Source organism: Girardinichthys multiradiatus, chromosome 19 (assembly GCF_021462225.1).
Source record: "Girardinichthys multiradiatus isolate DD_20200921_A chromosome 19, DD_fGirMul_XY1, whole genome shotgun sequence".
In the NCBI taxonomy this organism is placed as follows: domain Eukaryota; kingdom Metazoa; phylum Chordata; class Actinopteri; order Cyprinodontiformes; family Goodeidae; genus Girardinichthys; species Girardinichthys multiradiatus.
Window position 1 is genome coordinate 6,143,292 of NC_061811.1, and position 16,617 is coordinate 6,159,908.

The window sequence follows — 16,617 nt, forward strand, 5'->3', positions numbered from 1 at the left end:
GTAAGAAACTAAACTTAAATAAAATGAACTGGACAACCACCTGGAAAACATAATCATGATCAGAGACAAGATCCAAAGCAAAACTCAAACACCTTTAAATGATGACAAGAACAAACAGATGTCTTGTTAGCGCTGATACAGTGCTTCATTTCTAATTTCCCCTCAGGGATCAATAAAGTATCTTTGAATTGAATTGAATTTGAATTAGCTACCAGCTAATAAATAGATTTGCGGGAAACACCTGAGCACACAGATTTAGGTGTTTCTTAACGCTCGCACTGCTGTTAATTGGTCCATCTGTTTGAAACTCTCACCTACTTCAGAGATTGTGATGTTCTCAAATAACTAACTTTCCTTCATACAAAACCAAATGGTTAATTTATTTTTGTAAACTGTGACTAGACATCCTAACATGTGAAAACACACTTTTATTAGATTGTGTGCAGGTGTCTCTCTGATGGACTGTCAATGCACGTGACATTGGAGAGCAGTCACTTCAGGTAGTAATTTGTTGTGTTTGTTTTTCAGGTCTGATTGCATATTTTGGTTTGACACACAATCTTCCACATGGAAAATTATCAAATCCCTCCTAGGCGCCTCCCTTTGGAGATTTCATGTGCATTTCCTACTTGTAGGAGACTTGGGACAGACACAGAACATGCTGGATGGACTATATGTGCTCTCAGGTCTGGGATACCTTGGAATCCTCCAGAATGACCCAGAGCAAGGGTTCCTAAAGTGGGAGATCGCAAGATGATTTACAGAATCGTTTAGATGTGACCCCTTAGGTGTATGGAGGGCCAAAAGGGCCTAAATTACAATATATATATATATATATATACATAAATATATCATGAAATAAAAAAAATACCTTGTAACATTTATACATTTATTTATTTAATACACTATTAATAATTAATTATTAGTAATAATGTCACCAGGTCACCAGTAGGGGGTTGTCATGCTCTGATACTTATATTTTTGGGGTCGCAGGGTGAAATGTTTGGAATCCCCTGACCTAGAGAGTATTGCTGATGAGAAGAAAATCTGGGTTGCCCTCCTGGACCTGTTACCCCCAGGACTTGGTCTCTGATGTGCAGATATGTGGATAACAATGCAGTGTTTGATACCTAGGATCAACTGGAAACTATGTACTTGACTTGGAATCTGTAGGATTTGATTGAAATGACTTTTTAAAGTGCCTTGGGATGACATGTTGTAAATTGGTGCTATATAAAACTGAATTGAATATAGTAGATTATTGGGAGGGCACATCCTGACTCAATAACAAACAAAAAACAAAGGAGACAGAATACTGTACTGTTTCCTTCTGAAACAATTAGCTTTATAGTTTAGCTTTATGGTTATTCTCCAGCACATATTGAGCCCAACCCTTCAGTAAAAACAATTGTTCATCCTGCAGTGTACAATACAACTTGATAAATATGTTAAAGCTTTTTATGCCTCTTGGTGTGGTGACAAGATTCAGTAAATGCCACTGATAGCCACTGTGGCGTGGTTGTGGTTTATTAAAGTGGAGCCTTTTCATTTGCCCTGAGGCTTCTGTGATGCCCTTACTGTGCCCAGATGTTTGCCTCAGAATATAATAGAGATAAATGATGCTGCTTATAGCGATATGTTTGTTCTCCCCCACTTCACATCTTCAGCCTCCATCTATTATCAGATCCGTTCCTCCAGCACACATAAAAGTGGAGCAGCAGCAAAGCAGACAGACGGGAGGCAAAGATGTGAGCTAAGGCAATCATAATCTGCCATGATACTAAAAGCACAGATTACTCATCTAGCCTCTTTAGCCGTTTTCCTGTGTGACTCATCGCAAGTAATTTTGCCGCATTTTATTACAAAGGCTATAAAGAAATTTTCTTGAAGAAAAAAACATTCATGCTTTGGGGCTCGACCTCGAGAAAGAGAAACTAGTGTATTTTAAAAGACACGAGTGTGAATTCCTTTTTCTTTTCACCTTCAAAGAAGGCATATAATATTTATCTTAGCCTGCTCCTCTTCTTTATCAAACTCAAGGCCAAATACCTATCAGTCACTCTGACGGGACAAAGACATTATAGGTCTCCGGTTTCCTGGGGCTGGGATGACAGCCAGCTCTATAGTCACCTGGAGGCTTTTGAAGAAACAGGCAATAAAAAAGTAAATCTGAAATAAACCCTTTGAAGTGGACTTAGGTCACTAGTTCTTTTTGTGTTAAATAATCAAGCTGCTGTAGAACTGCAGTACAAAATAAATACATCTTTCTATGCTGTTGGTAACAGTTTTTTTTTTATAAACATTGCACTCCATTACTTGGAAAGAGTTGGGCTATTATTTCTTGCTCCATTTGCTTTTCCCACAGCTCCCTAAGACTTCATAATTGCAAGGTACTGAGGTCCGTATGTTTAAGGTAATACCGTGTAAAGATGTCCCAAACAACCATAATTAGATTTACAAAATAATATAAAAATCTAAAAAATACAATTATAAAAGTAATTCATTTGTTATTGAATAAATTATGTTATACTTACCATACCATACTTACTATACCATTTACTGCATGTCTTTCCCTTCTCTCTACACCCTCTTTCCTGTCCAATTACTATTCAATAAAGGCCACAAGTGCCAAAATCTTTAACAAAAGACATACTAAAACCTTTAAAAAAAACTGGTATTGTGATTCATATATTTAAATTATGCATTTCAGTTGCCAGGATTTTTTGACATATCCTTGTAATCTGTTTTTCTTCTCCATTGTTTTTAGATGCACTGGTATTATATCTAGGATAGATTTGAAACATATATACTTGAATTTGAATCTGTCTTAGTGTTTGGTTTGATCTGACTTGATTTCTGTATATCATTTTGGATCTGTTTTCCTTGTAAAGTGCCTTGAGACAGATGTTGGGAATTGGTGTTGCATAAACATCATAGAGGAATACACGAATAAATAAATAACACAGGTAAAGCTGATACTGATTATTGAAGTACAAGTCATTGTTGGCAGTGGAGCACAGCTAGCTTTTACAGTAAATTAGAAGAGTTGCAGGAAAAACCTTAAAGATGGTAGAGAAAGTAAAAATACACAACAGTTAACAATAAATTCATACAATTAACCTGGAGGTTCATCGGTACCCTATCTTTACCTGCCTCAGCTTTGCACTCATCTCAGGTGAAGTGCTTCATTGTTCATTATATACAGTAGAAAATGCATTTTGCTGTTCACTTCTTACTGAATGAGTGTTAAGCACATCTGCAGCCTTGCAGTTTTTATAATGGTGCACTAAGCCTCAGTGTTATTGTCAGTTGTTAGTGAAGTTTTATAAGAGTGCATTTAAATCATTAGACAACAGCTGTTTGTGAATGTTTGTTTATTTAAGTAAATTCATCACATTGACTGAATTGCATAACATGAACTTTGTTTTCCCTAAAATCAATCAGATAGATAGATAGATAGATAGATAGATAGATAGATAGATAGATAGATAGATAGATAGATAGATAGATAGATAGATAGATAGATAGATAGATAGATAGATAGATAGATAGATAGATAGATAGATAGATAGATAGATAGATAGATAGATAGATAGATAGATAGATAGATAGATAGATAGATAGATAGATAGATAGATAGATAGATAGATAGATAGATAGATATTAATTAAAGCACATTTGAACAATGATTTTTGCACATACAGGGGTTGGACAATGAAACTGAAACACCTGGTTTTAGACCACAATAATTTATTAGTATGGTGTAGGGCCTCCTTTTGCGGCCAATACAGCATCAATCCGTCTTGGGAATAACATATACAAGTCCTGCACAGTGGTCAGAGGGATTTTAAGCCATTCTTCTTGCAGGATAGTGGCCAGGTCACTACGTGATACTGGTGGAGGAAAACGTTTCCTGACTCGCTCCTCCAAAACACCCCAAAGTGGCTCAATATTTCATACTGTGAACTAAAATGTATTAATAATAATGCAGTCTCTGTTCACTATTTTGCAGATCTACCAGAATATTAGTTATTTTTGAAAGCCTTCATTTAAAATGGTTCACACTGCTAAATACTGACCAAAATGTATATTATCTTGATGCAGAAACTACTAATATCCTCAGTTTTGATTGTTTTTTGAAAAAATACATTAAAGCTTTTGCCACATAAAGTCTCAACGAACCATTGTGCAACAGCTGGGAAGATATCAGATAGAGGATTAGCTGTTCCTCTCCTAGTATAATTGAATTTCACCTCATAAGGAACCTGTAGCTGCCAGCCCAAGGTTAAGACAGTGTTGATATTGCCTCCCTATGCCCTCTAATTCACCACACTCCCCCAGTATGAATTATTCAGGAGAACAGTCACAGCTGAACAGAGGCCAGACCAACGGGAGATAACCTCAGCCATTTAGATCATTAGACCGTTGTAAATAAAACATCTTTTAAAGTAAGCACTTTGGCCTGCAGGCTTTTAATGCTTTTGTTTGGGTGTTTTATGAACCTACACTCTGCAACATCTAATGAATGATATCATTTCCAGTTCAGACAGGTTTGTCCTGTCAGGGCTCTGGTTCACTGGTGTTTAAAGATCATAGTCATGACCTCGTTGAAATTTCCCATCACTTTCAGCCTCACATAGACTGTGAAGCAGATAATGAAAGTGTCAGTGCTCCTCCAGCTGTATCCAACATGATAGAGCTCATTTCCTTGCTTGTTTCTTCCTCTCCCATGCAGCAGCTGTACAGTGTCACTGTCAGGATCGCAGATTGGGTTTTATATTATAAATAAAACAGAATAAAGCAACCCTTGTGGAATGGATTCTGTACTTGGTTCCAGTAAACCATAAAACTAATAATAAAACAAAGCCACATAAAGTGTTCCGTTATGAGAACCTTGAACTTATTCCCATTTTTTCACAATAGAACTACAAACATCAATGTATTTTTTGGGGGTTTCATGTGATGGACCATCTCAAAGTGACCAAAGGGAAGAGTGTAAAGTTAATTTTTTTCAGCCCTCCTTTACTCTGCTACCCCTAAATAAAATCCAGAGCCGTCAATTAATCTGTTAATTTAATGCAACAAGACAAAAGCAAATAAATTATATTATTCAGCTGAGTATACCTAATTAATAACCTTAATAATAGCCTTTCACAAACAAGTCTCTGCCAATTCTAGTGAGCTTTCATAAGACCTGATTTACATTGAACAAAAACACTGAGGCTTAGTGCAGATATTTAAAACTTGTCAGGCTGCAGATGTTATTAACACGTATTTAGTAAATCAGCAGTGAGCGTCAAAATGCATTTACTATATCAATAGGAAGATAAAAATACAATTAGCTTTTTTTTTTTATAACGTCTTATTCTATAATTTATAAAGCATTCAATGCACAGTTGTGTTGATTTGTGAAAGACCCAAGGAGTCATCCCAAGGATGGCAAACACAAGTTTTTATTAAAATCAGAGGTGAACTTACAGGGGGATCGCAGGGTGAACCGGTCCAGGAACTAAGGCTGTGGAAGGCAGAGTAGCTGAGGGGAGGAGGCTAATGAACACAGAGGAACTGAATTGAGATAAATGAAACCTTTGGAAAATCTATCAAATAAAATATAAAGAACACAAGAATGCACACAGACAAATTAACGAAGGAAATATAAACTACAGGGAAATGAAGAGAACAGAAACTCAAACGCCTAAAGATCATAACACATGACCTTTGAAAGTTACCTGAAAAGACTGAATCAGCTTATGGTTGAAAATGTTATTTTATAGACACTCAGACGTTGAGGAGGTAATAAAAAATAATAATAAAAACATGGAAGAGGTACAGAGAGCTCTGTTTTTAGTAACACTGAAACATCTTTAAAGTTGATCATAGCGTTTGCATTGTCCTTAAATGAGCAGAGCTGTTAGAAAGGAGGGCATAATACAATGTTTAGGAGCTCCTCGCCTGAGACAAGTCTGAACCCGAAGCAGATAAAGCTGGATTACAAGTGGACCTCCATATTCAAGGCAGGTCACTGCCCAGAGTGTGTAATAGAGGTGCATCCCAAAATATTTAACCTTATGAAAAAGTTCACTCATTTCAGAAAGTAAAACTCATATATTGAATAGATTCCTCAGGCCTTTATTTCTTGTAATTTAGATGATTATGGTTTAATGAAAACCCAAAATTCATTTTCTCAAAAAGACAAGGAGGGTAAGCCATAAAAGGTCATTTCTAAATGAGCTGGTTGTTCAATGATAGCCATATCCAAGCATATTCATAGAAAGTTGAGTGGAAGAAAAAAGTGTCGCAGGAAAAGGTGCACCAGCAACAGGGATAACAGTAGGTCTGGCAGAAATATCAACAAAATCCAGGGAATTTGGGGGAGCAAGTATTGAGTGCATATACTCATCAGAAGCCTGACATTTGTCAGTCAGTCAGTCAGTCAGTCAGTCATTTTCTACCGCTTATTCCATAGTGGGTCGCGGGGGAGCTGGTGTCTATCTCCAGCAGTCTATGGGCGAGAGGCGGGGTACACCCTGGACAGGCCTGACATTTGTTTAAAACGTAATTTATTATTTATTAATCTTATATAATATCCTAATTTTCTGACACTGAATTTGGGGGTTTAATTATCCAGAAGCTATAATCATCAAAATTACAAGAAATTAAGGCTTGAAATACTTCACTCCATACTGAATACACTCTGTAATGAATATGCATAATATATGAGCTAGACTTTCTGAAATAAGTGCATTTTTTAATGACTGTGCTATCTATACCTTGTTATTGTTTGAGACACCCTCCGTATCGTATTCTACCTCCCTAGCAGTGCTAGTTATTGTCTGCTTTCAAAAGAAGAGTATATCTTAGCAAGAGGAACAAAATCCAAAATCTGGTTGGAATGAGTTTCTAAAAAAAAGCATAGAGTATCTTGTTATTAAATAGATTGTATCTTGTAAATGCAAGGACAGTAAAAATGCTGCATCAAGGATTTAATCTATGATTTAATCCCCAATACCACATTTTATTACAGCTGCTCTACTGATGCCTAAGCATTTCGATGCTTAGTTACAATCAGTTACGCTTAACATCCCTAATTCAGCAACTAAAATCCAAATGTTATTTTGTTCCAATAAGGCTGGATAAAACAACCAATATCATTATTAAATTAAGTTGACAAAGTAATATTTAACTTAATCTGTTAAGTGATGTAAACAAATGTTAATAAAGTATTTTTTTTTAACATTTTCAGCATTTATGTAGATCTTACATTTAAATCATAATGGACAGCATTAAATACAGATGTTCTGTGAAGGCCTCAGAGGTCTGTTGGAGAACAGGAAAAAATCTGTGCAAAGGTTTGAAGCAGGGTTAGGTTTTAAAACAATATCCCAAGCTCTGAACATCTCACAGAGCTATGTTCAATCCATCATCTAAACATGAAAACACAACAGCCAAGACACCCATGGTAACTTTGGAGAAGCTGCAGAGATCCACAGCTCAACTATTATGAGTATATCTCTTAAATCAGGCCTTAGAAAAAGAGTTGCAAAACTAATGAGTTGTTGAAAGAAGGTGAAGACAGTGTCTGTTGTTTGCTGCATGCCTCAGTGAGTATCAATATTTTTGAACTGTGCTGCACATTGGATGTTTTATCATGCAAATGTTGGGTGAGCTTTCTTGAAGCTTAGGTGGGGGTGTATTATAAATAGCCAGACTTTTCCTAAACATGAATTATAATCACCTTTATTTGTTGAGAAATCTGCAAATTACAGGCAACACACAAGAATGAAGAGACACAGCTTCATAAGAAAAAGGGATTGTGGTTGCCCTTGTGCTGCTGATTGTTTTTTTGTTTTTTTTGTACTCGTGCCTCTGTGGTTTTCTTTCACTAATAATTTCTGGCACTTCTGCTGAAAAGGACAGAACTGACAAAAGGACAAAAATGGACCTTCAGTGAATAGACCGAAAATGAAAAGAGGACAGGAACACAGACGATAAAGTGGATGTTTCTTAACAATGCAAGAAGTGATCTGAAGTAAAAAAGTGTGGTGGAGAAAAAGAAAGAAAGAAAGAAATGAAAACAGTGTTAGCTGCTGAAGCAGGAAGTTGGTTTAGAGGACTCTGGTCATACAAAGTGAAGCGAAATGACAAATCTAGGACATCATTCGAAAAAGGGAAAACTCACCTCTAATACGGCCCTGGTGTGTAACAGAAAAACAAGATGTGAGCAGAATACATTATTACTTCTTAGAAAACAGGATTTCTAAAGCTTACAAAGTCCTTTAACATTTTAATTGATTATTTTGTGTTTTCTGACATTTAAAACCCCATAATAATTCAAAAAATGACTAATTGTTTTTTTTTTGGAGGAGCATCTTCTATCCAAGCTTTTCAGTTTCTGTTTGATCCAGTTTGGTAAGGCTAGGTGACGTTGTTGGGCTGGAATCCATCCCAACAATAGATCAGAAGGAGGCTAGGTCCATCCTGGATAGGTCCATTATGGAAAAAAATGTCACCAGTTTAACCAACATGCTTGATTAGGCATTGTGGGATGGGATCAGAGTACCTGGAGAAGATCTATTCATACTGAGAAAACAGGAAACTACCTGCACGATTCAAGGTGTGAGGCAACAGCTCTAACCGATGAAAAGAATTTCAGGTTCATACATTTCTATGTCTCCCAGAGTTGAAAACTTATGAAGGCAAATCTTGGATGAGTTTTATTATAATTGATACATGTTTTTCATCAAAATCAAATGCTTTGTTGTAGCACCATAAACTATTAACTAAGCAGCTGGACTTCAAATATCAGTAATCAGTTCACGGTTTTAACTGAGGGGTTGTGTCTGTCCTTAATTTATTCTGTCACACGTCTGTTGTAATAAACCAGTAACTAGAAACATTGTGAATTATTTCATCCAAAAACAATAAATTTTTAATCAAACATTTGCTTTAGTTAGAGTGTCATCTAGGGTAACTTTGATTTGATCTGATGCAACTCTGTGTAATTCTGAAAACTTGTTTGTGATAAATGTTAGTTGTCCTTTAACAAATGTGATACATATTTGAAACAACCATTTCACAGAAGGTTGTGTGATCTCAAGAAGCACAACATTACCTGATAATTCTGGTTTGTTATTTGCTTTTTCTTTGACATGCAAGTTTAGACATGTTTGTCTAGGAAATAAGATGTTGTTTCAAAGTAAAGTTTTAGGTCTATCAAAGAATTCCTTCCAATCAGGAAAAAGACCATTTTTTTTTTACCTCGCACATTTCCCCAATTATCTGTTAATCAACTAGAAAGCAACAGAAAGCTCTTGGTTCATTCATTCCACAACCTCCTGAACCAATAAGCTAAAAGTTAACATCCTTAAAAGATTGTTGTAAACAGGTTCATTAAAATGCAGCAAAACCATCCAGAAGACAAAGGATACTAATTAATTCTTAGGTTCACGATAACCTTAACAAAAAGGACCTAAATGCCCTTTGCAACCGTGAATGTAAAGTTGGGCCCACCATTTACCTGGGAATGCCACAGAAAATCCTTCCTGCCTGTTGCCAGGAAACTGTGTTACACCTGCCCATGAGCACAGAACACACTTTTATTCACACTACAGCCATTTTTTGGCTGTAGTGTGAATAAATATTCTTATTGAATACTTCTTGAATAAGTATTGGCAACTTGAAACAGGATACAGAGTTTTATTTATGCAACATCAAGTTTTTCAGCTAGAAGCTGATTGGAGCACCTAATTTTTTGCTAATGTGTTCACGCGCTCTGTGCTTACAGATTGTTTTTATATGCTGAAATTAAAAAGATCTTCCTGATTCTGAACCAGATTAAATTAAAATTGGTCTAGTAAAAGAAATAAAATCTTTAGTAATCCAAGTTTATCAACTGTTTTTTTATTGCAAAAACTAAATTATGTAGATGAATTATTCTGAATTCAAGGCCTTACTGTTCTATTTAATATAGGGGGCTCTGCTGTATGAGTAGTTAAACTGTCTTCAGAAACCCAACATACTGAATTGCAAAGATTGTGGGATTCCAGAGCAAGAAAATCTAGAAATCTTGAAAGTGTGAAATATTCATGATTCGCTAAAGTGTAAAAAGGTGTTCCTAGGCAATTTTGACTCTTTTGAACATCTGGCTGTCCAGGCAAAAGGCCCTGCTCAAGCAATGTTTATGAATGTACACAGGCCACCGAAATCCAAGACAATCATTTTCAATGATTTCAATGATCTTCTATCTGTGATGTGTATTGATTATTACTTCTTAATCATTATGGGAGACATTTAACTTCCTTGCTGACAACCCTTAAGACAAAGGGGCAAAATAACTATGTGAATCACTTAACAATGTTGGTTTGGTTTGATGCCTTCCAGTCAGGTTTCTGTGCTCACCAGACAGCCCCTTTCAATGTGTTCAAAGATATCTGCACAAATGCAGACTGTGAAAGAACCACAGTGCTGGTACTATTGGACTTCAGCACAGCATTCGACGCAGTTGATCATGGTTTATAACTGGACCGACTGGAGAACTGGGTCGGTCTGTCTGGTACAGTAGTTGGTTTGAGTCTTATGTGAAGTACAGGCACTTTTTTGTGTCAGTAGGTAACTTTGCATCAGAGTTGACAAAAATCACTTGCGGGGTTCTCCAAGGTTCTGTCCTGGGACCCCTCCTGTTTAATATCTACATGCTACCCCTAGCTCATAACAACCAACAAGATAAGTTACTATAACAAGATAAGATAAGTTACTATAACTACACAGACATTACAATGTCACCAGGTGACTATGAACCCATTTAAACGTTGGATAGATGCATGGAATAAATCAATGTGTGAATGTGCCATACTTTTCTTTAGTGGAATAAGTAATTACTGAAGTACTGAATTAATTACTTTTGAACCAAGGGAGGAGCGATCAAGAGTCAGCACACAGCTTTAGTTGCTAAAGCTAGGAACCACAGATCAGGCCAGAAATCTGGGTGTAGTGATGGACTCAGACCTGAACCTTTAGAGGCACATAAAGAAAATCACAAAGTCAAGCATTCAATCATACTCGTCGTCTTCCGCTTCATCCGGGACTGGGTCGCGGGGCAGCAGACTCAGTAGAGACACCCAGACATTCCTTTCCCCAGACACCTTCTCCAGCTCCTCCATGGGGAGCCCAAGGTGTTCCGAGAAACATAGTCCTTCCAGCGTGTCCTGGGCCGTCCCCTGGGCCTCCTCCCGGTGGGACGTGCCTGGAACACCTCCCGAGGAAGGCGTCCAGGAGGCATCCAGTATAGATGCCCGAGCCACCTCAGCTGGCTCCTCTCGATGTGGAGGAGCAGCGGCTCTACTCCGAGCTCCTCCCGGATGGCCGAGCTCCTCACCCTATCTCTAAGGGAGTGCCCGGCCACCCTACGGAGGAAGCTCATTACTGCCACTTGTTTCCGGGATCTCGTTCTTTCCGTCATGACCCAAAGTTCATGGCCATAGGTGAGGGTAGGAACATAAACCGACAGATAAATTGAGAGCTTTGCGTTTCGACTCAGCTCTCTCTTCACCACAATGGACCGGCACAGTGCCCCCATTACTGCGGCAGCCGCACCGATCCGTCTGTCGATCTCCCGCTCCATTCTCCCCTCACTCGTGAACAAGACCCACGAGTTACTTGAACTCCTCCACTTGAGGCAGGAACTCCCCTCCAACCTGAAGAGGAAAAGCCACCCTTTTCTGGTCAAGAACCATGGCCTCGGACTTGGAGGAGCTGATCTTCACCCAGCCGCTTCACACTCAGCTGCAAACTGCCCCAGCGCATGCTGTAGGCTTTGCCAGAGTCCAACATGCACCGCGAACAGGTCCGACTTAGTGCCGGCAATGCGGACCAAACTCATATGTACCGAGACCGGATGGCCCCTAATAAAGGGCCCCCGACTCCATACTCCTGGAGCACCCCCCCACAGGGCATCACGAGGGACACAGTCGAATGCCTTCTCCAGGTCCACAAAACACATGTGGACTGGTTGGGCAAACTCCCATGAACCCTCGAGTACCCTGTAGAGGGTATAGAGCTGGTCCAGTGTTCCACAGCCGGGAAAAAAAACATACTGCTCCTCCTGAAGCCGAGGTTCGACTATCGGCCGGACTCTCCTCTCCAATACCCTGGCGTAGGCCTTACCAGGGAGGCTGAGGAGTGTGATCCCCCTGTAGTTGGAACACACCCTCCGGTCCCCCTTCATAAGAAGGGTGGTCCCCCTTCTTATGAAGGGGTAGTCCTCTAGGAAGTAGAGCACATCACCCCAGTTTTAAAGTCCTTTCCACAGCTCCCTGTATCTCAGAAAATAGACTTCAAAATATTTATTTTAATTTAGAAGTCACTGAATGACTTAGCACAAAAAAAGATCTTAGCACATAAAATATCTATTGTTGCTGTATCAACCTTTCAGACCACTCAGGTCTTCTGTTTCCAGTCTACTCTGCATCCCCAGAACCTGAACCAAACATGGAGAAGCAGCATTCAGTTATTCTGCTCCACTAATCTGAAACAAACTTCCAGAAAACTGAAAAGACTACGTTCTTTCAAAATCCATTTGTTTCAAGTTGCCTTTGAATGTTCTATTTAAACTATTAACTGAAGCAGCCTGTAGTTCAACATTTCTTTACTTTCCATTATTATGCCACTGCAATGTTTTTTTTTCTTTTTTGTTTTCATCATGTAAAACACTTTGAATTGTCTTATTGATAAAATATGCTATACAAATAAACTTTCATGGCCTGAATATATTACTGTTGTTTTTCACAGCAGATAAGTTATTTTAAAACACAATTTTCTTGCACATGAAAGCCTTAAAAAACCAGGAAGGCACTACCAGACAAAGACTGCTTTGACATAAATGACAAGTTAAATGTTACTTTAAAACCCAAAGTAGCTACAGGTTTGCTGAATAAGTCCCACTCACTGTCAAAATGCTAATTTGCAGTGTCATAGCTGTCCTGAGTTTCATGGCTTTAATGTCAATATCAGCAGCCCCTCTGGGAAGGAAGAACTCATTCATGCTAGACTTGCTTTGGAAGAAAAGCTTTCATATCTACTCATCAACTTCTTCTCTTCTTTGCTAATAAGGGCACAGATTTTAGGCATACACACGAAGAGAGTCAGGTGAAAAATATGTTTGCTTTTTCTCAGTGTTTGTGGTTTTCTCACAGCAAGTGGTGCATCTCCTTGAGAAAACATCCCACAGAGTGGCCTTTGGTGTTTCCTGTATGGTGGCTCAGATGAACTGTTGATTTAAAAACAAACAAAAACATTTGTGTCATGAAGAATTCCTTGTTTGTCAAACCGTGTGAACAAACTCATATAAATAACAATAAAAATAATCTTACATTATTTTTCTTTTTCTGGATCATTTGATTGGAACAGGTCATATTACAGCAGTTACACAGACTGCCACTGAACCCGAAACTGCTTTAGTATTTTGATTTTCTTTTGCACAAATTGTCTCTGACAACAAAAGAGCTCACCAGCAAAGAATAAAATACTTATGAACTCTACAAAGTCTGTGTTTTCCATTGTCATGTCAATGAGCTTTGGCTGTAATTAAAAGCTGTAGTGATTGACACCAAATCTAATTGTGATCATTGTAAAGTTAAAGGTGTCTCCCCTTGTTGCTTAGAAACAGAGAGCCTTATGCACCAAGTACAGCTTGTCAAGCTCAAATAAAGTAAACAGTAGCAGAGACAATTTTGAACATGCTCTGGTGGGAAAAGAAGAGGTGTCAAAGTGAAAGCTGCAATGGCTGGCAATACCTCTAAATGAACAATGAAGTGTGACTTCCTTTTAATCAAAGAGATAATTAAAGCCTGCTCATAGATACATGTCTAATATTGTTTACATGTAAGCTTATGAAGAAGTTATCTGATCAAGTGGATTTTGACATTAAGGGACAGCAATCTGGATTTACCTTCAAGGGAACATTTATTTCATCTGGCAAAGTTTGAGCTATGTCATGGTGTGATTTCTTTGTTAAATGTGAAGAGGACTACAACCTAGAAAGGATACACTTTGATGTTGCAAAATGCGAACAAATGAAGACCAAGCTTGATGTATTTTTCTTTGACTATTATGTTACATGCCAGTGAGATAAATCAGTTATTTTTCATATTAGGACTTTTGGATGTTGTTCCATTGCATTTAACAATGTATGTTTGTTTCAACCTCTGAAAAGAGTGAATGTTATAATAAAGGAAGGAGATGCACTGTCAGAAATTTATTTCTGCCTATTTCATCATTTAGCACAATACAGAGTTTAATGAGATTGGGCAGGGTTACACTCATTTTAAAACGGTGCTAATTAATATTATACATTTCACTCACTACAGTCATCAACTTGCTGTTGAGTCTCTTCAACATCATCAGTGCAGGAGCTGGAGTTGGAAGCATTCAGCTCAGCAAAACCTAATCTGTATACACACTTTGTCCATGATTATTATTTATTTAACCTGCGAGTTGGTAAACATGTTATTTAAGTTAAGTGCAATAAACAAGCATTCAATCCCTATACAGTATTTATTCATTGCCTATATACCAGTTGCTCTTCAAAGTGGTGTAATGATAAGTGTAACTTATAAGCATTCACTGCTCATTCTACCTAACTGGTTAGTGCAACCCTTTTTTCAAATAAAATATTAGCATGTAGACCTACCGATGTTTGGGTGGCTTTCGACTGGCTCCTAGCTGCTCCCTAGTCTGGTTCATCATTTGTAGAGCAACTACAGGGTTGGGATACTCGGGTGGGCTTTCCATTCAGGAAATGCTAAATGAAAGATGAAAACAAAATTATATCAAGTTCCTTGTTAGGAGGCTAACATTATGTTAGTGAGCTAATTACGTTTATGTATTTAAACTGAAAAAAAAACATAACGTTAGAGGATTACCAGCATTGAGAGCCAACACGACAGAGAACATGTACTTAGACATTTACCAAAGTTAGGTAATGGACTGTTGGGACCTACAGCCATGGATTTCAACACTAAAACTCTGGTACGGACATTCCTGGAACTTTTCAAAATAAAGTGCATTAACCGTCTTCCGGCACAGCCAGAAAAGGGGATAACTGCGGACTTCCTGTGGTGCCATTACCCAAAATAAAGCACAACTCCGAAGGGGGAAGGGGGGGTAGCAGAGGACGTCCCAGTGATGCCACTGCCCGTATAAGACCCCCACCCTTCCCACATAAAGACATAAATTCAACTGGATCCAAAGCCATACGATCATCGATCATATGCAAAGTTAAGTAGAATGAAATACTGTCTGTGTATCCGGTATTTTCATTCATGAACGGGGAAATTAAGGTGTAAGAGTTGCTTACCTTTCTCTCTGAAGCCCCACAGAAGCAAACTGTGTCGCAGAGAGATCCCCGGCAGAGAAGCTGTTTCTACAAGCCGAGTCTGAAGGAAGTTACTACGGCCTGCACACCCGTGTTCCGGTAACGAACAGCTGGGCAGCGGACAGGCCGAGCCGCCAGCTCGCCGGAGCTAACTCTTTAGTTCACAGAGCGAACGCAGAGGTTAGCTACCGAGCCAACCGCTTGTTGACTGGATACCTTCTTCAAACTTTGCCCTTGGACAACATTCCCTCAACATGGTCAGAGGTTAGGTTTGGGAAGATTAACAGATAGGTTTAGGATTAAATGATCTAAACGTTTTCATGTTATGAAGTTTTGTTTTGTGGAACTTGGCTATCTTTAGAGCTAGTAGGCTAGCTACGGCACGCGCCGGTTCTGTGTTCTTTGTATGTTTTAAAGTTAAGATAAACTTTATTTAAAGGGTGGTTTTAAACAGAACATTGCTCATAACGCGCTGTCCGCGCTTATGCATTTTAACCCTTTTATTAACCCTGGTATTTTAAAGGTATGTGTTGATTCTGGTGCTAAGCTATCTTCTAGCTTAGCACCTTAGCTAGCTTCTTTGTTAGCTCAACGGCTAGCCGGTAAGGACACGTGCAAGCACTAAGACTATTAAACAGAAAGGTTGTTGGTTTTCAAGCTAGTGAAGAATAATAGTCCCTGAACATCATTTACTAGATTTGATAACTAAGTAAACACCATTAAGCCCCATTTCTCCAGAAAGATTTGGCTCTTTTCCAAAAATACTCAATAATATTTCTTCAAATATTATTTCAATAAATAAAGGCAGTTAATTAGACACCGTTGAGAATTAGTCATCCAGGAGATTGGTTTATTCAGCAGATCATTATTTAAAACATTATTTTAATAAAATAATGTTTTATCTGATCTTGCATTGTGAAGGGTTGTCTAGATGTTGCTGATTATTGTCTAAGTTGGTTCCAAGACTAACTTAACTTCATTTCCAGATTCTTCAAGATAATTCTTGGTTCTCAAACATAAACATTGCATGGTAATGTTGCATCACTCTTTTGGTCATGATTTTTAACCATCTTTAATCAACTTGTTTATATTGTACATAGTCCATTAGTCTTCGTTATTCTTTAATTCTGCTTGGTAGTTTAGTTGGATTGTTTTAGCAAAGTAAAGGGTTTGTTGATTGAAATATGTTTGACTTTGAGTTGACTTATTTTTGTTAATAAATTCTTGTATTTTAAGAAATTGTGTGA

The 16,617-nt window shown here is 38.1% G+C and overlaps 1 long non-coding RNA gene across 1 annotated transcript; it reads right to left on the minus strand.

Annotated features, from left to right (window-relative positions):
• Window positions 1-13,100: 13,100 nt before the first annotated feature.
• LOC124884904 lies at window positions 13,101-15,641 on the minus strand. Its single transcript, XR_007042545.1, has 3 exons — window positions 15,353-15,641; window positions 14,687-14,797; window positions 13,101-13,264 (listed from the first exon to the last, which is right to left on the minus strand). It is a non-coding gene; the product is annotated as an uncharacterized LOC124884904 (long non-coding RNA).
• Between the last annotated feature and the right edge of the window lie 976 nt (window positions 15,642-16,617).